The 25,085-nt window shown below is 37.2% G+C and overlaps 1 long non-coding RNA gene across 1 annotated transcript in view; it reads right to left on the bottom strand.

The window, feature by feature from the left end:
* Nucleotides 1–11,844: 11,844 nt before the first annotated feature.
* Nucleotides 11,845–25,085, bottom strand: part of LOC137574978 (uncharacterized) — a 106,329-nt gene continuing 93,088 nt past the window's right edge. Inside the window, exon 2 of the long non-coding RNA XR_011032096.1 lies at nucleotides 11,845–12,043. This is a non-coding gene — a long non-coding RNA (uncharacterized lncRNA). The remainder of the gene's footprint in view (nucleotides 12,044–25,085) is intronic.

Raw genomic sequence — 25,085 nt, forward strand, 5'->3', positions numbered from 1 at the left:
GCAAAAGAATTATTACTTTTAATTCTTCACTTAAATCAATTCCAACTTCAATCAGCTTACTGATTAGTTCCACGAATGAATTTATATATTGTGGAATTTCACTGTTTGCTTCCATTTTCAGGTTCAAAAGTTTTTTATAAAGCAACACTTTGAATTGGCCCGGTGGGCACGTGTACATTGCGTAGTACATCCCATGCTTCTTTTGAGGTCTTACAATTTTTAATGTAGTTCAATTGAGAAGTATTCACATATAGAATAATACAAGCTAGCGCTTTTTCATCAGCTATTACCGATTTTGCTGGATCGACGACTTCTATTCCACTCACGAATTTCCACAGTTCTTGGTGAATTAGTATTCTTCGCATTTGTATGCTCCACACGTCATAATTATGCTCATTGAGCTTTTCGATTTGAAAACTTTGACTCGTCTTTTACAATTTTAAAATTTCGTATTCTGTTAGACCTGGGCCCATAACCAATGTGAGGTAGAAAAATGTCTGCACAGTGAAATTGTAAAATAAGAACACAATACAAATTAATATGTACAAGTCAAACGTTTTATTCAGAGAGAGCGGGAAAAAGAAGTGAGTAAAAAGATCATTGTAGTTAGAGGTGGAACAAAGCTAGAGATGGATAATCATAAAGCTATAAATCGATAAAATGTAATTTGCATATTTAAACTATTTCAACATATGTAAATAGCATATTTCCATAATTTCAACAGTTTCCATTATTGGCTTCCATTTTTGCCACTAAAATTGTTAGTCTCGACGTGCGTTCAGGTTGAATTTCAATAAAAAAAAGGCTGAATTTCCCCAACCGCACACTGAGACACACTTGACGACAGCATGTACTGTCATCGCACATTTCTAGTGTTATACAGTTATACTTCAGTCATGTTATTCATTACTCAACACAAATCAATTCGCCTTAAAAGGCACATGATTCAAATTCTTAGAAACGCCTAATTCAATCTCCTACATATATATGTATATGGACATTTTCGGAAAAAGGTCTACTAAAAGATTTAAACATAAAGTACCAAAGATCTGTCTGTTTTCCTTTATATTTTATTAACAAAATGTTCCAATTTTATATTTTTGGTTAGAAATAGTTAAAAAAAAGTTCAAATGTACAAAATATTTGTACGAAAAGTTGAGTTTGTGTTTTTAGTAAATTTGCTAGTTTTTTTACAGATTACTCTTCAAATTACCATAAATGTTCTGCTCTTAAATGAAACTTATATACGTGAACTAACCGTAAAAAATATAAAGAGTCGTAAGAGTACGAGTTTACCGTAATTTCGCTTATTTGTCAAGTGATCTTTTTTTGTCGTGTGAGTGACCGAAAAACAGTAAAAGTTTTCTTATCACTTACATTTTTCCAAAAGAATAGATGAAAATATATTTTTTGCGTCAACTTGGTTAAACAATCAAAAAAAAATTCTTTGGTCAAATCATTTTTTGTTCTATTAACTACGAAAGTTGGTCGTGTGAGTGACCATAACTGCAAACCCTTATATACATATATATATTTGTTTGTAAAGTTATTGTTGTCGTTTTTATATCCTTGCAAAAAGGGTATATTAATTTTGGTCAGAAGTGTGCAACGCATAGAACGAAGCATCTCCGACCATACAAAGTATATATATTCTTGATCAGCACGACGAGACGAGTTCAAATAGCCCTGTCCGTCCGTCCGTCTGGATCAATGCAAACTCCTCCTAGACCGTAAGAGCTACAGAGCTGAAATTTTGCACCTAGGCTTGTATATACTGCAGGCGTTGTATATCTCGGATTCAGCCGGATCGGACCACTATATCATATAGCTCCCATACAAACCCCAAAGTCACGAACAGTGACTTTTCTTAATAACTTCGTTATTTTCTGCGCTGCGGCCAAACTTCCTATTCCCAAAAATCCTACATAAATTAATATTTATTTTTCTTTTTCTAACATTAAATTGTTAGGTAGAAAAATGTCTGCACAGTGAACTTGTAAAATAAGAACACAAGACAAATTAATATGTACAAGTCAAACGTTTTATTCAGAGAGAGCGGGAAAAAAGAAGTGAGTAAAAAGATCATTGTAGTTAGAGGTGGAACAAAGCTAGAGATGGATAATCATAAAGCTATAAATCGATAAAATGTAATTTGCATATTTAAACTATTTCAACATACGTAAATAGCATATTTCCATAATTTCAACACTTCTTCTGAAAATACATTTTAATACAAAAATACAATAAATTCAGTTATTCAATCATTGCAAGATGCTTTACAAACTTTACATGTTTTTCTTCCTGTAAGTTTTTAGTAAGTATATCAGCTACATTATCATCTGTTTGAACATAGTTAATTGATATTATTTTCATTGCAACAATTTCTCTGATGTGATGGTGCTTAATATCAATATGTTTAGTTCGCTTATGGTGCACTGGATTCGTTGCTATATGTTGTGCGCTCAATACATCTGCAAACTGTTCAACGCTATAATAAGAATTGGCTACTTCCCAAGCACATGGAAAAGGTCCGCTATCATCATGATTCCTAAAGTGGGAAAGGACAAAACCCAGCCATCATCCTATAGGCCAATTTGTTTGCTGCCATGTCTTTCGAAGCTTTTTGAAAAGGTCCTGCAGATCCGACTAAACTCATTTCTGGCATCGGAGAACACAATCCCTTCACACCAGTTCGGCTTCCGCGAAAAACATGGTACAATTGAACAAGTCAATCGCATAACATCCGAAATACGAACAGCATTCGAACTAAAAGAATACTGTGCGGCTGTCTTTCTCGATGTTGCCCAGGCTTTCCATAGAGTTTGGCTAGAGGGTCTGATGATCAAAATCCGGCAAAAACTGCCACAGTACACCCACAAACTCATGGAATCTTACCTTTACAATAGGCAATTCGCTGTAAGATGTAATGGCTCCGTCTCGGCTGATTTTCAAAGCTGGCACGCAATCCTCAGCAGATCCAAATGCCCAATACAAGCCTCTGCAAAAGTAGAGAAACACCTCATGGTGGTAGAGGAATGGCTAGCAACCTGGCGTATCCGGGTCAACGAGCAGAAATGCAAACATGTTACATTTACGCTTAACAAAAGAAACTGTCCAGCTCCAATGCTAAACAACGTACCAGTTCCTCAAGCCGTGGATGTCACTTACCTTGGCATCCACCTAGACAGAAGACTAACTTGGCGGAAGCACATCGAAGCAAAAAAGGTCACAGCTTAAACTGAAAGCGAGTAGCCTACATTGGATCATCAATGCTCGGTCCCCTCTACGTCTGGAATATAAAGTCCTCCTATACAACTCCGTACTGAAACCCATCTGGACTTACGGAGACGTACTATGGGGAAATGCAAGTACCAGCAATGTCGATATTATACAAAGAGCGCAGTCGAAGATTTTAAGATTAATCACGGGGGCCCCGTGGTATATACGGAACGACAACATTCAAAATGATCTAAATATACCTAGCGTAAAATTTGAAATAGGTAGTCAACAACTAAAGTATTCTGCGAAACTGGATGCACACCCAAATATTCTTGCCAATTCCCTTACGCGAACTAATAATAGAACTAGTCTTAAAAGAAATGACAGACTAACCCAATAACAAGTGATTAGGGCCGCCTGCAATATACCCAGGATTTATCTTAAGCACTAGATTAAGAAAAATATCTCAAACTTGTTGTTAGGCTCTAATTTAAGAGTAGATTCAACAAATATATATTAAACGTTAAAAAAAAAAAAATATATATGTTGTGCGCTCAAATTGTCACTTTTTAGGACAATTTGTTGTGATGAAGAATGACAGCGAATTTCTTCTAAAAGCCTGCGTAGATAAGTTGCTTCCTTTGCTGCTGTAGACAGGGCGACGTATTCAGCTTCTGTACTGCTGAGGGCAACCAAACCCTGTTTCTTCGATTCCCACGAAAACGCTGATCCACCAAAATAAAATCCGTATCCTGTATAGGATTTTCTGTCTAGGCTGTCGTTCGCCCAGTCTGCATCAACAAATCCATACAATGGTTCTCCAGATTTGTAATAGTGCAGCTTCAAATCTATTGTTTTGGACAAGTAACGCAAAATAAGCGTCAACGCTGCATCATGCTCACTATGTGGATCATTGTTTCGCTGCGCCAGTTTATTAATTGAGTGAGCAACATCGGGACGTGTAGATATAGCGAGATGCATTAAAGAGCCAACCAGGGATTGATAATGGGTCACATCGCCCATCTTACATTTCTTAGCAGCTAATCTTAAAACCAGGATCTAAAGGTGTTGATACTGAACGACATAAAATCATATTGTACTTTTCTAACAAGGACTTTATATAATGCTTCTGACAAATTGAAATAGAAACAACTTCTTGACGGTGAATTTCAATACCAAGGAAATTATTTAACTCAAATGAATCTTTAATATCAAATGAACACTTCAATGTTTTTACTGTGAGCAATATGGTTTTTCTTTGAACAGGCAATAATTAAATCATCTACATAAACAGCTATTAAACTGTACGAACGTTGATCAATCTTCTTATATAAACATGGCTCATTTTTTGTAGCTTCAAATCCTAGATTTTGTAATACTTCATTAAGTGTGCTGTTCCAAGCCCTGCCCGATTGCTTAAGGCCATATATGGCTTTTTGTAATTTAATTACACGATGTGGATGATCTTTACTAACAAAATGTTCTGGCTGCCTCATATACACTGTTTCAGTTAAATTACTGTTTAAATAAGCATTTGAAACATCTACCTGATGTAAGTACAACTCTTTTTCGGCAGCAACAGCTAAAACAAGTCTAATATTTTTATACCGTATAACTGGCGAAAAGGTTTCTTGATAATTTATTCCATATTGCTGATTACAGCCCATAGCTACCAGTCTTGAATTAAAATTTGTTATGTTGCCCTGATTATTTCTTTTAACTCGAAATACCCACATGGAACCGATTGCTTTCTCTCCAGGTGGTAGGTTGACCAATGACCAGGTTTTGTTGGCAATGAGAGCATCATACTCTCGCTTCATAGACTTCTCCCACTAAAACGAATGCTTGTAAGGCTTGCTTGACCGTATTGGGGGTTTCGACATCATGATAGGCGACCATATTGTGAAGCATATTGTATTGTTTTTAGGTCTACCTTTAGGTCTACCGGTGCGAATAAGACTTGGCCTTCCAGGTCCATGACGTTCAGGCTCATTTTCTTCGTCCGGAGTCGTTGAATGCTGCAGAGTCGTTGAAACTCACGTACTGCTCGTTTTCGTTGAAAAGTGTCTCATCCATGTCGACTTCTTCTTCTTGAGATGAATGTTGAGTTGCTTCTTCTGACGTAAAGTCTTCTGTTTCTCCAGTGGCCAAAACTTTTGCTTCATTTGGGAACAAATCATCGTCATGGGTCAAATCCTTTTTATTACGATTGTCTATAACAAACGATGTAAAATTGTTAGTACTCGATTCATCTGTATAACACACATTTTTAGGAACTTCGTCTTCAACAATTTTACGTCACTCCGCTCAATGACTTGCTTCCTGTCTCTGTCATAGAGTCGATAGGCCTTTGCAGTTAGAGAATATCCAACAAAAACATACAGTTTACCCTTAGGCCGAAATTTGTGATGATGCATTTTATCTAGCGCGTAAGCACTAGACCTAAATATACGAAGGTGAGACACCGAAGGCCTGTGTCCACTCCAAATTTCAAGAGGCGTTGTACCTTTTAGCGCCTGCGAAGGAGATCTGTTGCGTAAATATGCGGCAGTCGCTATAGCCTCCGCCCATAAGGATTCTTCCACCTTTGATTGAACCATCATTGATCGTGCCATTTCTACTAGGGTGCGATTCGCTCTTTCTGCCACGCCGTTTTGTTGGGGGGTACACGGTCAAGTTAATTGTCGTTTTGTGCCGTGAGCTTTTAGAAAAATATCAAATTTTTTGTTAACGTATTGTCCGCCATTATCACTACGTTTGGCTTTTATCTTTCTTTCTGTCTGACACTCGACTAACTTTTTGAATTTTTTAAATTTTTCTAATGTTTCATTCTTTGATTTCATAAAATAAACAAAAACACGCTTTGACATATCGTCTATGAACGTAATAAAATATTTCTCTCCGCCAACGGATTGAGTGTTTATTGGGCCACATACATCTGTATGTATTAATTCTAACAATTGCGATGCACAATTTGAACTTTGAGCGAATGGTCGAGAGTATATTTTAGATTGTTTACACGTATTACAGTTAGTATCAGTCGAAAAACGTTTTAAATTAATGCCGGTCACGAGTTGTTTATCTATTATTTCGTTCAAACTGCGAAAATTAAGGTGACCATATTTATTGTGCCACAAAATTTCTTTCTCTTTCATATAAAACAATCTGTTTTTGGTAACGTTATTAAAAAGAAACAAATTGTCTTGCTTTAAAGCTGTTATCATGGTACTACCGTCGTTCGATTTTACAACAGCACAATTTTCTTTGAACGTAACTGTGTGACCATAGCTTAGCTTAAAAAAAATTTAATTTCAGGTCTGGCACATATAGAACATTTTTTAACGTTATTACACATTCACTTGTATTTATTTGAACTGTTCCTCTTCCAGGGCTTTTAATCTGTAAATCAGCAGCTAAACATATCATATCGTTTTTCTCAGTGTAAGAAACAAACAAATCTTTTTCGTAGCACATGTGCGAGGTGGCACCACTGTCAATACACCAATTGCCGTTTGCAAATTTCTCTTTTGTATTGCCGAATAGACTGCATAAGAAATTTGGGGTTTCTTCTCTGCTTCTTTACTTTCTTGTTGCTTCACTCTACACTGTACTGATCGATGCCCGCGTTTTCCACACTTGAAACAGTTTCCGTTAAATTTACCGGTTTTGCGTTTTTCATTTTGTTTCTTGTTCGTGCCTGCATAGAAGGCTTGTTGCGCGTTTGCTTTTTCACGGTTTTCTTTTATGCGAATTGCTTCTGCCAGCAGCTTCACTTTTAGCACTTGTAAAGACGGTAGAGAATCTCGTGTCTCCGTTGCTACCACAAAATGTTCATAATCAGAGCTCAAACTTGGCAAAAGAATTATTACTTTTAATTCTTCACTTAAATCAATTCCAACTTCAATCAGCTTACTGATTAGTTCCACGAATGAATTTATATATTGTGGAATTTCACTGTTTGCTTCCATTTTCAGGTTCAAAAGTTTTTTATAAAGCAACACTTTGAATTGGCCCGGTGGGCACGTGTACATTGCGTAGTACATCCCATGCTTCTTTTGAGGTCTTACAATTTTTAATGTAGTTCAATTGAGAAGTATTCACATATAGAATAATACAAGCTAGCGCTTTTTCATCAGCTATTACCGATTTTGCTGGATCGACGACTTCTATTCCACTCACGAATTTCCACAGTTCTTGGTGAATTAGTATTCTTCGCATTTGTATGCTCCACACGTCATAATTATGCTCATTGAGCTTTTCGATTTGAAAACTTTGACTCGTCTTTTACAATTTTAAAATTTCGTATTCTGTTAGACCTGGGCCCATAACCAATGTGAGGTAGAAAAATGTCTGCACAGTGAAATTGTAAAATAAGAACACAATACAAATTAATATGTACAAGTCAAACGTTTTATTCAGAGAGAGCGGGAAAAAGAAGTGAGTAACAAGATCATTGTAGTTAGAGGTGGAACAAAGCTAGAGATGGATAATCATAAAGCTATAAATCGATAAAATGTAATTTGCATATTTAAACTATTTCAACATACGTAAATAGCATATTTCCATAGTTCAACACTTCTTCTGAAAATACATTTTAATAAAAAAATACAATAAATTCAGTTATTCAATCATTTTTTTTTTATTTTTTTTTTTTTTTATTTTATTTTTATTTTTTTTATTTACGTCAACTAACACAGCAGTCGACGAAAAAGCTTAAGCTAAAGATAGATAGTAATTAAATGAAGAAGGTAGCTTAGCTTTATACACAACTAAACATCCCCGACCCGGTGGAGGTGTTTTATTTGCACAAGGTGCCAGCTATGCACCGATTCACAGCCAATGTGGTCAGGGATGAGTTGCAGCCAATCCAAGTCCAGAATATTTTCATTGGTTTCGCTGTAGATGATTAAAAAGTATAGCGCGAAGAGAAGTGACAGAAAGATGAGGAGAGATAAGGTGAGAAAGGTTGTTAAAAGATTGGCAAAGAACACGAAGAGGTTCGTGAAGAGAGTAGTTAGTCAGACATCTACTAAGGTGAATAGGAAAAAAAGTTTCTGGTCCGACGTGAGGGAACACAAAAATACAGCGTATCTAGTAAATTGGTAGAAATGACTTCGCCGTTGACTAGTTTATGGAGAAAGAGAATGCCAAAAACAAGCCTACGGTTATAAAGTGAAGGAAGATTAATAAGAAGAAGTCTGTCAGAATAAGAAGGTAGGCGAAGACCCGGGTCCCAATTTAGACTGCGTAGCGCAAACTTAAGGAATTGCTTCTGTACCGATTCAATACTGCGCTGGTGAACATCATATTGCGGGTTCCACACTGGCGAGCAATATTCTAGAGTAGGGCGAACTAACGAAGTGTATAAAACCTTTGTTACATAGGGATCATCAAATTCTTTGGCCCAACGTTTAATGAAGCCGAGAAGGCTGCTTGCTCTGTTGACAATTGAAGAAATATGAACATTAAATGAAAGTTTAGGGTCAAACATAACGCCTAAGTCTTTGAATGATGGAACACAATCTAACAGAACAGACTTAATAGAGTAATGAGCTAGGAGCGGAGACAAACGACTGAAAGTCATAAAAGAACACTTAGAGGCATTAAGGTGTAATTTATTAACGTGGCACCAATCACAGAACGCATCGAGATCTGATTGCAAGTACTGTTGGAAAGAAGGATCATTATAGGAATAACAAATCTTGACGTCATCCGCAAACATGAGCACGCGTGAAAGAGCCAAGGCCAAAGGCAAATCATTTATAAACAATGTAAATAATAGTTGGCCCAGATGACTGCCTTGGGGTACACCTGACGTAACTCGAACAGTTTTAGATATCGAGGAACGAAAAGACACCTTTTGGGTTCTGCCAATAAGATACGACTTTAACCAACCCAATAATTTTGGTGAAAAACCCATGATGTTAAGTTTCGCGAGATGCAAAGATTGATCAACCGTATCAAAAGCCTTACTGAAGTCAGTATAAATAACATCAGTTTGGCACTTTTTACGGAAGCCATGGTGTACAAGGGTAGTCAATTCTAAAAGGTTTGTAAGCGACGAACGACCTTTCATGAAACCATGCTGACAAGGAGAAATAGTGGATCTGGATAGATTGATCAACCGTATCAAAAGCCTTACTGAAGTCAGTATAAATAACATCAGTTTGGCACTTTTTACGGAAGCCATGGTGTACAAGGGTAGTCAATTCTAAAAGGTTTGTAAGCGTCGAACGACCTTTCATGAAACCATGCTGACAAGGAGAAATAGTGGATCTGGATAGATGTTGAAGAGAAGACGTAATAATTTTCTCAAACAGTTTAGGTATTGCCGAAAGTTTGGCAATGCCACGGTATTTGGAAACATCCGATTTGCTACCCTTTTTAAAAAGCGGAATAATAAATGACTCCTTCCAAATATCAGGAAATCTACAAGTCTCACTCGATATAAAGAATAACCGAGCTAAAGGCTTAGATAGGGAAATAGAACACATTTTAAGGATGCAACTAGGTATATCATCAGGCCCGGGACCGAAGGAAGACTTCATAGATGACAAGCTAGAGAGAATACAGTCTTCAGTAATACTGGGAAAAAACATACAATTTAAATGTGGGATTGAAAAGGGATAGGGTGTGGGATCCGAAACAGTAGTAGAATATGTCGACTGAAAAAATTTAGCAAACGGATCTGCAATATCTAAATCATTATTAGCAGACTGGTCGTTAAGTCTGAAGGTGGAAGGTAGGACATTAGAGCGTCTTTTGGAATTGACAAAGTTTTTTAAAATTTTTTTGGGGTTATTATAAAATTCAGCCTTACAGCGAACGAGATAATTGTTGTAGCATTGAGTATTTAAAAGACAAAATTGAGATTTGGCTATACAATAATTTGCATAGCCAAGTCGCGAACCAGTTTTTTTTAAATATTTAAAAATATCTCGATTTAATGTTACGAAGATTAGAGAGCCTACGTGTGAACCAGACTGGCGAGCTGGAGACGGTAGAGACATTCACATAAGGAACGCATTTATCAATTAGAGAATTAAGAGCAGAATAGAAAAACTTCACTGCACAATCTATATCGCAGCACTCAAATAGAAACGACCAATCAAAAGAGAAAATAAGGCTGTTAAGAAGATTGAAATTTGTTTTACCAAAACATCTACGACGAGAATTTGAGATGTTTTTAAATAAATTAGTAACGGAATTGTAAGAAATAGTAACTTCAATGGTAGGATGATAAGGATCTTCAGGTTTCACTAGTGGCTGTGTTTGCGATACAGCACTAACAGTGGGATCAGAGACAAAAACAAGATCAAGGATTCTTTTAGAACAGTTAAGGAAAGAATTCAACTGATATAGTGGACATTCAAGTAGGCTATTAAGAAAAACATGTTGAGATGAAGGAATTAAGAAAGATAGATTATCATCAACAAGCCAAGAAATATTAGGCAAGTTAAAATCACCTAAAACTATAAGAACATCACGATCTTTAAGACGACCAAAAATAGTTCGTAAAGCATCAGCATGGTGCACGTAGATCATGATATCAGAAGCTGGAGGAATATGTGAACAAAAGATATATAGGCTTAAGTTAGAACATGTAACTTCGACGCAAATAAACTCAACACCTAAGGGGAGATCAATCGGCACCACACTTGAAGACAGATTCGAGTTTACAGCAATGAGTACTCCACCGCCACGACGACCAACACGATCAAGCCTATAAGAAATAAAATTATTAGAAAGAATTTCATTATCTAAAACAGAGGAGTTAAGCCAAGTTTCAGAGAAAGCTAATATGTCAGCTGAAAAGGTTTGGCTATCACAGAAAAGGTTCGACAGCTTGGTAAGAAGTCCTCTTACATTTTGATAATGAATGCAAAGACTAGACGTTATTAGTTTTTTGAAGCAGAAGATAAAGTAGGAAGGTGGACAGGCAACGGACGAGAGCGCTTATTGGGCGCAAACTCGTGTACAACTAGGCCCTCTGGCCATGATTTAGGGTCAACCATAGCTGAGAAGTACTCATTTGGTACTGTAATTTTAAAAGAGGAGATTTCGCGAGGCCTAGAAAACTTAAACTTTTGAATTAAAACCTTAGCAGGGCAAATATTACCAATGTAAGCTGCCACAGACGACTCAGAAGTATCTGGAGCAAGCCTAGAAATAAATAATTGTTTGCGATGAGGCACTACAGTTAGTGGAGGAGGAGGAGCATTGGGATCCGCAAGTGATTGAGAGCCGGCATGATCCCGTGATTGATCAGAGTTCCCGTGAGGGATAGATTGAGGTACACCAGGGCTTCTAATGGGTACTTCAATCTGAAAAGAAGAGCATAAAGAGGGACAAGAAGATGGTGTAGGCGAAAGTAAAATCGGAGATGAAGTAATAGAGAGAGCTGGCGACTGCTTACGAGGCAACTCAAGGGTACATTTCTTGTGCAATAGACGTGATTTTACGATTGTTTTTCTCAATATTATAAAATTTTTTTACATGCTCGAATACACCATATTGCCCTTTTAATTCTTTTAGCGATTTATAATTGTACATTGAGAACTTGAACTCGCTTTTAATATTAAGCCCATCAACTATGTACCGTATAACCGCCGCGCACTACCGGAATTTTCACAACTGTACAACTTTTATTTGGATGTTTTGTACCAACTTTTACAAAATCAACCGCAACTTTACAACTTTATTGTTTTTTAAATTCCAGCACAACCACCTGGGTCTGTCGGGTGGGAGGTGGGCAGCTATCTGCTTAGCTTTGTCCTTTGTAGGGGCCACTTAAACGTACTGCGCATAGTATCGTCAACATCCGCTAAAAAAAAAAGAAAAATACATTTGCGACTGTTGATGTTCAAATACCCTAAAATTATAGAAAATATTATATATCATTTTACTTTGTCCATTTAAAAAACAAAAAAACAAAAAATTACAATAAATATATATATCATTTCGCTATTATTATGGGGTCTCAGCAAAATTGTAGACCCAAAGCCCTCTTAGAAAAAATCAGGCTTCTTTTAAAAACCCATTACAACAGCCTTTCGAAATCTCATCAAATAGCACCTCTAGCCTTATACAACATTAACATTAAAACGACATAAAAAAACATACAAACAAGTCTCTGACTTAAACACTAGTATTACTTTACATAGTTCAGAAGAAAAGTGACGCAACCAGTGGTAGAGCTCATAAATACAGCCACCAGGCTTTTACTTTACTTTGATGGTGACATCAAAAATCTACCGGGATTTTTGGAGCGCTTTCCGCACTTAACACTATAAAAGAAACACACGAAGCCATAGACATCGGGTAATACCCTAAACTCTGAAACGACGATTGATGAAGTAATCCAAAAACTGTCAACAACGTTTAGGGGTGAATCAGTATATCTATTAATAGCTAAAATTATAAACTTGTAAAGAAATCCCAATAACTGTGTTTTCATACACAAAAGAGTTTATTATATCGGATGGTCTTCCAAACGACCAAGCCACGAGCAAAGTTGCAGTAAATGCTATGATACGTCATACTAATGGAATCAGGAAACTGTGATTCAGCTAATAAAGCCATCGCAAGATTCACCACTCTTTCGATAGAATCAGGCTCCACATACAATTTTCAAAATAATAATATTCATTCATATTTTAGAAGTTAGAAGCAAATGAAAAAAACATCCTTTTCGAAAACAGTGGCAACTTTGATGAAAAACTTCCGCAAAAAATTTTGTAAGAAACCATCGTGATAACTTAAAAAACTAATAATGCAGTTCGATTCGCAGGACCCGAAATAGGGTGAAACCATCGAATTTTGCCATGTCTTTTTTTCGACTATCACAGTGATATTTTTCTTTTCTTGACCTTACTTTGGGTTTTCACCAAATTGAATTAGATGAAGACTCCAGAGACGTCATGCAGTTTGGCAGTTGCGTCGTCCGCTGGTTTGGTCAACTGTAGGAGTGGTTCTCCGGCTGCGTCGAACGGCACATACTTGAATTGCTGGATTCCGGCGCCTGTGTGGACTGACTTCAGTACCGTCGCGTAATTAGCTGGGTTTTTGCATTTCACCATGATGACGTCGGGTCTCTTCTTTTAAATGGGTCTCGGCTTGCTCTTGACCTTGTGCTATTGGTCCTGGGGATACTGGTGGCTTCTTTTTCCTCCTCCTGTCGTTCTTATTTGCCGTCGGTGGGTCTTCCGTCCTGGTTTCCTTTCTTTTCGCCTCTTGCGCGTTGCGCATGCAAGGCATGGTCCAGCCTTCACCGGATATTCCTGCATCTGCTCTAGTACCTGTTGATGAATGGATTTCAGCTTAAGGTGTGCCTCCTTCATCCATTGTGTTGTGTTGCGCGTCGGTAGATCCTTTTTATTAACCGAGCCATCTAGGGTTTTGCCCAGTTCGGCCATCAGCGTGTTTAGTGCCTGCGGTGGTCCTTTTAGTTTCTTCGGTGAGGTCCCACTTTCGGTATTACAAGGGCTTGCTTCCCTTACCCGTTTGGGTGTTTCTTATCCGCAACCAGATGAATTTCCACAACTATGTCTGCCACCTGGAGTACTCGACGTTTTTCCAGCCATTTTCGGCTCTGCTATCGATCGACGGGTATCAACACTAGTTACCAGCTGATTAATTACAATCGGCAAAGTAATAAGCGCTAAGAAGTCGAACGATAGGGAAAATGTCATTCTCGTTCCAAACAGGACTTCAAAAGGTGACATCGTTGTGTTAATAGCCTTTTGTACTTAAGAAAAAAGTACATTTCGACGGTTCATCTGCTGATATTTTTCCGATAATAGACAGAATACAACTGTTAACTCGTTCGATTTGGCCATTGCCCCTTGCTACTCCTGTTGCTCTACATCGTTTGATCGAAGGAATTCCTTAAAATCGTTTGATGTGAAAGCCACCCCTCTGTCGCTTATGATCCTCTCGGGAAATTCAAAAATGTCTGTCCATTCGTTGAGTCTTTTAATTACTTCTTCTTGACCTGTAGACTTCGTTGGAAACAACCATACAAATTTCGAAAAACCATCTACCATTGCCAAAATGAATTTGTACTGCTTGGAGGTGCTGTCCATGGGTCCTAAATGATCCAAATGTAAAGTATGTAGCGGTGTGTCTTCTTTGATTATACATACAATGCAAATATTCTTCTTTTTTACCCAGCTGTCTAAATGTCCAACCTCGTGCGATCGTTGTATTATCTCGCGTTCCATTAGCTTGGTACTACCAATAACTCATTACGTTCATACTTCATACTCATATACTTCTTTGAATAGCAAACCACCTTTCACGTTGAAGTTCTTATATGGCTGCTGCTTTAGTACCTCTATAATTGCGATAATATGATCATCTGTCTGCTGTGCCTTCTTTAAACGCGCTGTTATTTCATCTTTTACTACTAAGCACGACCGCGAGTAACGGCTTAAACAGTCCACGTGCTGCATCTTAACTGCTGATCGGTGCTCCACGTTCAAATTGAAATCTTTTAGATACAATATCCATTGCGCAACTACCCTTGGGATGTCCAGCTTTGTCGTAGTTTGCTTAAATGCAATGCAGTCTGTCACCTATTTCACCTGGATCCCTAGCAAATAATGTCGAAATTTTTGTAATGCCATATATGCTGCGTTGACTTCAAGAATGTAGCTATGCTTCTTCGAATCTGCTTCAGATGCTTTTTTACTCCAAAAATAGATAAATGCAAATTATTGTCAAATAGCTGAAGTAGTACCGCTCCAAAAACGTCTTTTGAAGCATCCGTGTGCAACCCGGTTGGTGCCTCGTGAGAATAGAAGTGTAACACTGGTTCACTTATTATCGCCGTCTTCAATTGCTGCAACGCCTGAAGCTCGCTTGGACCCATAATAAACTTGACATCTTTTTTCAGCAACTTGGTAAGGGGTCGTGCTATCTGCGCATACTGAGGAATAAACTTTCTAAAGAATCCGGTTAAACCAAGAAATGCCTGAATTGATTTGACATTTGTGGGTATTCCGAAACGACTGATCGCCATCGTCTTATCTTTACCGGGCCAAATCTTTCCATCTTCAATTTCGTGACCTAGAAAGCTTATGCGTTTTTGCAAAAAAAACTTTCCCCATTTTATTTTTAATTTAAATACCAATTTTAATACCAATTTGGTTTTGTTTAGACACTCGTTTGCTGACTTAGCATATACTATAATGTCATCCATATATAATTGCATTATATAGGTACTTGTTACGAATAAATGAAGCAGAAGAATTACGAAATCCAAATGGCGCTTTATTAAACTCTTATAATCCTTTTCTAGTAACAAACGCTGTATATGATTTGCTAGATTTCTCTATGGGCACATGGAAGAATCCATTTTCTAAATCCATAATCGTATAAAAGCTTGCTGCCTCCAATCTATCAATCACTTCATCCATTAAAGGAACTGGAAAGCAGTCTTCCAAGACCATGCTATTTAGCTTCCTGTAGTCTACACAAACCCGCAAAGTATTGTCTTTCTTCATTACAACTACAACTCTGCTAGCAACATTCGAAGTGAATTTGCGCACTATTCCGTTTTCTTCCCACTCATCAACTTGATTTTTAACCGCTTCCGCTTCTGGTGCCGACAAACGACTGGGTGACTGCCTAAATGGGATTATTGCGCCATCTGGTACAATTTTCAACTCAATAGGACAATTTACCTTCTCTGCATCATTCAGCTCAAAGCTATCCTGTATCAACGCTTCGACTTGCTTTTGATATTGCGGTGGGGCCGAATAACTACATGAGATGTCAAAAACATTGTACCAATTGTCAGCATATTCTTCTTGCGATTTGGTGTCTTCAACCAGGCTCATAAATGTATATCCACGCTCATCGATCGATACTCTAAACTTCTCCACAAAGTCGTATCCCAAAATAACGTCACAGTCCATAGTGTTGCTCTCCACTACCAAGAATTTTTGCTGCGTCTTTAGGTTATCCACGATGACTTCTGTCTCGAAAAAGCTTTTTGCTTTTGTTTGGCTTTTGCCTAGGCCGCAGAGCATTAAGAAACTTTCTTTTAAATCAATCTTACCCAAGTATTTTAGAAAAGAGTTCTTTACAATAGTGACATCTGAGCCCGTATCGATCAAACCGTCAACATTTACGCCATTCAACGACACCGACTTGACGCGTTTTTGTATATTTATTTTACGAACAGCTGATAACTTTCTGGGGCAATTAGTTGAAATATGTCCACTTTCATTACAACTAAAACATTTTCTATCCGCGCTATTACAGTCTTTACGCTTGTGCTCACTGGAACCGCAATTAAAACAATATTCTTTCTTTTTAATGTTTTCCACTTTTGCAATAGACGTGATTTTTCGATTGTTTTTCTCAATATTATCAAATTTTTTTACATGCTCGAATACACCATATTGCTCTTTTAATTCTTTTAGCGATTTGCAATTGTACATTGAGAACTTGAACTCGCTTTTAATATTAAGCCCATCAACTATGTACCGTATAACCGCCGCGTCTTCGATTTTTCCAGCACTAGCAATTTTTCTCATATTCAGCATATATTCGTGAAACGATTCACCACTGTGCATTTTACGATCGCGTAGCTGTTGATGTAGGTCAGCGCTACTCAAATTTGACTCGAACTCACAACACAACATTTGTCTCAAACTCTGAAAATCACTCACTGTTTCTGACTCGAGATATAACTGTGCCGCACCACTCATTTTATTTCTCGCTTGCACATACATCTGCTTGTCTGTGAGCTCGTAAGCTTCGGCATTCTGTTCAAAGTTCTCAAACCATTTCTCTACCGGTACATTGTAACCGTCAAACACACATACAACTTTTTCGAAATGCTCAGGGTTTATTTTGACTTCTGCATACTTTCTCTCATCTGCTTCGATTTTAAGAGAAAACATTTGTATTAACTGTTGCATCTTTATATCTAGATCTCTGGGATCACTTTTTTCTACGTCACTAACTTCTTTCACTTCCATATTATTTTTTATCGATTCTTCATCTTCCACTAAACCGAACGTTTCGTTCAAGGTCTTCTTTTCAACAATCTTCTTTTCGTTTTTCGACTTCGCTGGTGTGCGCAATGGTGGCGACATTTCGGTTTTTCGCGACTTCGTGGCGCCGACTGATCGACTATTCGAGAACGATTTCTTAGAAAAGCTACCGCGCACTACTGGAATTTTCACAACTGTACAACTTTTATTTGGATGTTTTGTACCAACTTTTACAAAATCAACCGCAACTTTACAATTTTATTTTTTTTTTTTTTTTTTTAAATTCCAGCACAACCGCATTTACATTTTTCTAAGAACTTTCTCCACATTACACATGCACTAACACACACAAAACCGGCGAGCCCCCAAATGTGAGGTTAACATTATATTTGTAGTAGTTTATTGTACATAATAATATTAACTGAAATGTTTAAATTGAGGTGTAGTACATATTTCTTTTAGAATAATAATTGATTTCATAACTGCCGAACGCTCTCGTAACCCGTTTTTCTCTTGCCCGTTCTCGACGACGACTTCCCTTCGACTCACTCTCTTCGATGCCTCTGCCTCTCAGCTGCTACACGACTCGAAAATAGGGGCAATCTCAGATCAGTGTGCCCATCTCGTCTTTACATATATGTATATGGACATTTCCGGAAAAAGGTCTACTAAAAGATTTAAACATAAAGTACCAAAGATCTGTCTGTTTTCCTTTATATTTTATTAAAAAATGTTCCAATTTTATATTTTTGGTTAGAAATAGTTAAAAAAAGTTCAAATGTACAAAATATTTGTACGAAAAGTTGAGTTTGTGTTTTTAGTAAATTTGCTAGTTTTTTTACAGATTACTCTTCAAATTACCATAAATGTTCTGCTCTTAAATGAAACTTATATACGTGAACTAACCGTAAAAAATATAAAGAGTCGTAAGAGTACGAGTTTACCGTAATTTCGCTTATTTGTCAAGTGATCTTTTTTTGTCGTGTGAGTGACCGAAAAACAGTAAAAGTTTTCTTATCACTTACATTTTTCCAAAAGAATAGATGAAAATATATTTTTTGCGTCAACTTGGTTAAACAATCAAAAAAAAATTCTTTGGTCAAATCATTTTTTGTTCTATTAACTACGAAAGTTGGTCGTGTGAGTGACCATAACTGCAAACCCTTATATACATATATATATTTGTTTGTAAAGTTATTGTTGTCGTTTTTATATCCTTGCAAAAAGGGTATATTAATTTTGGTCAGAAGTGTGCAACGCATAGAACGAAGCATCTCCGACCATACAAAGTATATATATTCTTGATCAGCACGACGAGACGAGTTCAAATAGCCATGTCCGTCCGTCCGTCTGGATCAATGCAAGCTCCTCCTAGACCGTAAGAGCTACAGAGCTGAAATTTTGCACCTAGGCTTGTATATACTGCAGGCGTTGTATATCTCGGATTCAGCCGGATCGGACCACTATATCATATAGCTCCCATACAAACCCCAAAGTCACGAACAGTGCCTTTTCTCAATAACTTCGTTATTTTCTGCGCTGCGGCCAAACTTCCTATTCCCAAAAATCCTACATAAATTAATATTTATTTTTCTTTTTCTAACATTAAATTGTTAGGTAGAAAAATGTCTGCACAGTGAACTTGTAAAATAAGAACACAAGACAAATTAATATGTACAAGTCAAACGTTTTATTCAGAGAGAGCGGGAAAAAAGAAGTGAGTAAAAAGATCATTGTAGTTAGAGGTGGAACAAAGCTAGAGATGGATAATCATAAAGCTATAAATCGATAAAATGTAATTTGCATATTTAAACTATTTCAACATACGTAAATAGCATATTTCCATAATTTCAACACTTCTTCTGAAAATACATTTTAATACAAAAATACAATAAATTCAGTTATTCAATCATTGCAAGATGCTTTACAAACTTTACATGTTTTTCTTCCTGTAAGTTTTTAGTAAGTATATCAGCTACATTATCATCTGTTTGAACATAGTTAATTGATATTATTTTCATTGCAACAATTTCTCTGATGTGATGGTGCTTAATATCAATATGTTTAGTTCGCTTATGGTGCACTGGATTCGTTGCTATATGTTGTGCGCTCAATACATCTGCAAACTGTTCAACGCTATAATAAGAATTGGCTACTTCCCAAGCACATGGAAAAGGTCCGCCATCATCATGATTCCTAAAGTGGGAAAGGACAAAACCCAGCCATCATCCTATAGGCCAATTAGTTTGCTGCCATGTCTTTCGAAGCTTTTTGAAAAGGTCCTGCAGATCCGACTAAACTCATTTCTGGCATCGGAGAACACAATCCCTTCACACCAGTTCGGCTTCCGCGAAAAACATGGTACAATTGAACAAGTCAATCGCATAACATCCGAAATACGAACAGCATTCGAACTAAAAGAATACTGTGCGGCTGCCTTTCTCGATGTTGCCCAGGCTTTCCATAGAGTTTGGCTAGAGGGTCTGATGATCAAAATCCGGCAAAAACTGCCACAGTACACCCACAAACTCATGGAATCTTACCTTTACAATAGGCAATTCGCTGTAAGATGTAATGGCTCCGTCTCGGCTGATTTTCAAAGCTGGCACGCAATCCTCAGCAGATCCAAATGCCCAATACAAGCCTCTGCAAAATTAGAGAAACACCTCATGGTGGTAGAGGAATGGCTAGCAACCTGGCGTATCCGGGTCAACGAGCAGAAATGCAAACATGTTACATTTACGCTTAACAAAAGAAACTGTCCAGCTCTAATGCTAAACAACGTACCAGTTCCTCAAGCCGTGGATGTCACTTACCTTGGCATCCACCTAGACAGAAGACTAACTTGGCGCAAGCACATCGAAGCAAAAAAGGTCACAGCTTAAACTGAAAGCGAGTAGCCTACATTGGATCATCAATGCTCGGTCCCCTCTACGTCTGGAATATAAAGTCCTCCTATACAACTCCGTACTGAAACCCATCTGGACTTACGGAGACGTACTATGGGGAAATGCAAGTACCAGCAATGTCGATATTATACAAAGAGCGCAGTCGAAGATTTTAAGATTAATCACGGGGGCCCCGTGGTATATACGGAACGACAACATTCAAAATGATCTAAATATACCTAGCGTAAAATTTGAAATAGGTAGTCAACAACTAAAGTATTCTGCGAAACTGGATGTACACCCAAATATTCTTGCCAATTCCCTTACGCGAACTAATAATAGAACTAGTCTTAAAAGAAATGACAGACTAACCCAATAACAAGTGATTAGGGCCGCCTGCAATATACCCAGGATTTATCTTAAGCACTAGATTAAGAAAAATATCTCAAACTTGTTGTTAGGCTCTAATTTAAGAGTAGATTCAACAAATATATATTAAACGTTAAAAAAAAAAAATATATATATATGTTGTGCGCTCAAATTGTCACTTTTTAGGACAATTTGTTGTGATGAAGAATGACAGCGAATTTCTTCTAAAAGCCTGCGTAGATAAGTTGCTTCCTTTGCTGCTGTAGACAGGGCGACGTATTCAGCTTCTGTACTGCTGAGGGCAACCAAACCCTGTTTCTTCGATTCCCACGAAAACGCTGATCCACCAAAATAAAATCCGTATCCTGTATAGGATTTTCTGTCTAGGCTGTCGTTCGCCCAGTCTGCATCAACAAATCCATACAATGGTTCTCCAGATTTGTAATAGTGCAGCTTCAAATCTATTGTTTTGGACAAGTAACGCAAAATAAGCGTCAACGCTGCATCATGCTCACTATGTGGATCATTGTTTCGCTGCGCCAGTTTATTAATTGAGTGAGCAACATCGGGACGTGTAGATATAGCGAGATGCATTAAAGAGCCAACCAGGGATTGATAATGGGTCACATCTACCATCTTACATTTCTTAGCAGCTAATCTTAAAACCAGGATCTAAAGGTGTTGATACTGAACGACATAAAATCATATTGTACTTTTCTAACAAGGACTTTATATAATGCTTCTGACAAATTGAAATAGAAACAACTTCTTGACGGTGAATTTCAATACCAAGGAAATCATTTAACTCAAATGAATCTTTAATATCAAATGAACACTTCAATGTTTTTACTGTGAGCAATATGGTTTTTCTTTGAACAGGCAATAATTAAATCATCTACATAAACAGCTATTAAACTGTACGAACTTTGATCAATCTTCTTATATAAACATGGCTCATTTTTTGTAGCTTCAAATCCTAGATTTTGTAATACTTCATTAAGTGTGCTGTTCCAAGCCCTGCCCGATTGCTTAAGGCCATATATGGCTTTTTGTAATTTAATTACACGATGTGGATGATCTTTACTAACAAAATGTTCTGGCTGCCTCATATACACTGTTTCAGTTAAATTACTGTTTAAATAAGCATTTGAAACATCTACCTGATGTAAGTACAACTCTTTTTCGGCAGCAACAGCTAAAACAAGTCTAATATTTTTATACCGTATAACTGGCGAAAAGGTTTCTTGATAATTTATTCCATATTGCTGATTACAGCCCATAGCTACCAGTCTTGACTTAAAATTTGTTATGTTGCCCTGATTATTTCTTTTAACTCGAAATACCCACATGGAACCGATTGCTTTCTCTCCAGGTGGTAGGTTGACCAATGACCAGGTTTTGTTGGCAATGAGAGCATCATACTCTCGCTTCATAGACTTCTCCCACTAAAACGAATGCTTGTAAGGCTTGCTTGACCGTATTGGGGGTTTCGACATCATGATAGGCGACCATATTGTGAAGCATATTGTATTGTTTTTAGGTCTACCTTTAGGTCTACCGGTGCGAATAAGACTTGGCCTTCCAGGTCCATGACGTTCAGGCTCATTTTCTTCGTCCGGAGTCGTTGAATGCTGCAGAGTCGTTGAAACTCACGTACTGCTCGTTTTCGTTGAAAAGCGTCTCATCCATGTCGACTTCTTCTTCTTGAGATGAATGTTGAGTTGCTTCTTCTGGCGTAAAGTCTTCTGTTTCTCCAGCGGCCAAAACTTTTGCTTCATTTGGGAACAAATCATCGTCATGGGTCAAATCCTTTTTATTACGATTGTCTATAACAAACGATGTAAAATTGTTAGTACTCGATTCATCTGTATAACACACATTTTTAGGAACTTCGTCTTCAACAATTTTACGTCACGCCGCTCAATGACTTGCTTCCTTTCTCTGTCATAGAGTCGATAGGCCTTTGCAGTTAGAGAATATCCAACAAAAACATACAGTTTACCCTTAGGCCGAAATTTGTGATGATGCATTTTATCTAGCGCGTAAGCAGTAGACCTAAATATTCGAAGGTGAGACACCGAAGGCCTGTGTCCACTCCAAATTTCAAGAGGCGTTGTACATTTTAGCGCCTGCGAAGGAGATCTGTTGCGTAAATATGCGGCAGTCGCTATAGCCTCCGCCCATAAGGATTCTTCCACCTTTGATTGAACCATCATTGATCGTGCCATTTCTACTAGGGTGCGATTCGCTCTTTCTGCCACGCCGTTTTGTTGGGGGGTATACGGTAAAGTTAATTGTCGTTTTGTGCCGTGAGCTTTTAGAAAAATATCAAATTTTTTGTTAACGTATTGTCCGCCATTATCACTACGTATGGCTTTTATCTTTCTTTCTGTCTGACACTCGACTAAGTTTTTGAATTTTTTAAATTTTTCTAATGTTTCATTCTTTGATTTCATAAAATAAACAAAAACACGCTTTGACATATCGTCTATGAACGTAATAAAATATTTCGCTCCGCCAACGGATTTAGTGTTTATTGGGCCACATACATCTGTATGTATTAATTCTAACAATTGCGATGCACAATTTGAACTTTGAGCGAATGGTCGAGAGTATATTTTAGATTGTTTACACGTATTACAGTTAGTATCAGTCGAAAAACGTTTTAAATTAATGCCGGTCACGAGTTGTTTATCTATTATTTCGTTCAAACTGCGAAAATTAAGGTGACCATATTTATTGTGCCACAAAATTTCTTTCTCTTTCATATAAAACAATCTGTTTTTGGTAACGTTATTAAAAAGAAACAAATTGTCTTGCTTTAAAGCTGTTATCATGGTACTACCGTCGTTCGATTTTACAACAGCACAATTTTCTTTGAACGTAACTGTGTGACCATAGCTTAGCTTAAAAAAAATTTAATTTCAGGTCTGGCACATATAGAACATTTTTTAACGTTATTACACATTCACTTGTATTTATTTGAACTGTTCCTCTTCCAGGGCTTTTAATCTGTAAATCAGCAGCTAAACATATCATATCGTTTTTTTCAGTGTAAGAAACAAACAAATCTTTTTCGTAGCACATGTGCGAGGTGGCACCACTGTCAATACACCAATTGCCGTTTGCAAAATTCTCTTTTTGTATTGCCGAATAGACTGCATAAGAAATTTGGGGTTTCTTCTCTGCTTCTTTACTTTCTTGTTGCTTCACTCTACACTGTACTGATCGATGCCCGCGTTTTCCACACTTGAAACAGTTTCCGTTAAATTTACCGGTTTTGCGTTTTTCATTTTGTTTCTTGTTTGTGCCTGCATAGAAGGCTTGTTGCGCGTTTGCATTTTCACGGTTTTCTTTTATGCGAATTGCTTCTGCCAGCAGCTTCACTTTTAGCACTTGTAAAGACGGTAGAGAATCTCGTGTCTCCGTTGCTACCACAAAATGTTCATAATCAGAGCTCAAACTTGGCAAAAGAATTATTACTTTTAATTCTTCACTTAAATCAATTCCAACTTCAATCAGCTTACTGATTAGTTCCACGAATGAATTTATATATTGTGGAATTTCACTGTTTGCTTCCATTTTCAGGTTCAAAAGTTTTTTATAAAGCAACACTTTTTGAATTGGCCCGGTGGGCACGTGTACATTGCGTAGTACATCCCATGCTTCTTTTGAGGTCTTACAATTTTTAATGTAGTTCAATTGAGAAGTATTCACATATAGAATAATACAAGCTAGCGCTTTTTTATCAGCTATTACCGATTTTGCTGGATCGACGACTTCTATTCCACTCACGAATTTCCACAGTTCTTGGTGAATTAGTATTCTTCGCATTTGTATGCTCCACACGTCATAATTATGCTCATTGAGCTTTTCGATTTGAAAACTTTGACTCATCTTTTACAATTTTAAAATTTCGTATTCTGTTAGACCTGGGCCCATAACCGATTTGAGGTAGAAAAATGTCTGCACAGTGAAATTGTAAAATAAGAACACAGGACAAATTAATATGTACAAGTCAAACGTTTTATTCAGAGAGAGCGGGAAAAAGAAGTGAGTAAAAAGATCATTGTAGTTAGAGGTGGAACAAAGCTAGAGATGGATAATCATAAAGCTATAAATCGATAAAATGTAATTTGCATATTTAAACTATTTCAACATACGTAAATAGCATATTTCCATAGTTCAACACTTCTTCTGAAAATACATTTTAATAAAAAAATACAATAAATTCAGTTATTCAATCATTTTTTTTTTTTATTTTTTTTTTTTTTTTTTATTTTTATTTTTTTATTTACGTCAACTAACACAGCAGTCGACGAAAAAGCTTAAGCTAAAGATAGATAGTAATTAAATGAAGAAGGTAGCTTAGCTTTATACACAACTAAACATCCCCGACCCGGTGGAGGTGTTTTATTTGCACAAGGTGCCAGCTATGCACCGATTCACAGCCAATGTGGTCAGGGATGAGTTGCAGCCAATCCAAGTCCAGAATATTTTCATTGGTTTCGCTGTAGATGATTAAAAAGTATAGCGCGAAGAGAAGTGACAGAAAGATGAGGAGAGATAAGGTGAGAAAGGTTGTTAAAAGATTGGCAAAGAA

The sequence above is a fragment of the Drosophila tropicalis genome, unplaced genomic scaffold, assembly GCF_018151085.1.
Source record: "Drosophila tropicalis isolate 14030-0801.00 unplaced genomic scaffold, ASM1815108v1 contig_527, whole genome shotgun sequence".
Taxonomy (NCBI): Eukaryota; Metazoa; Arthropoda; class Insecta; order Diptera; family Drosophilidae; genus Drosophila; species Drosophila tropicalis.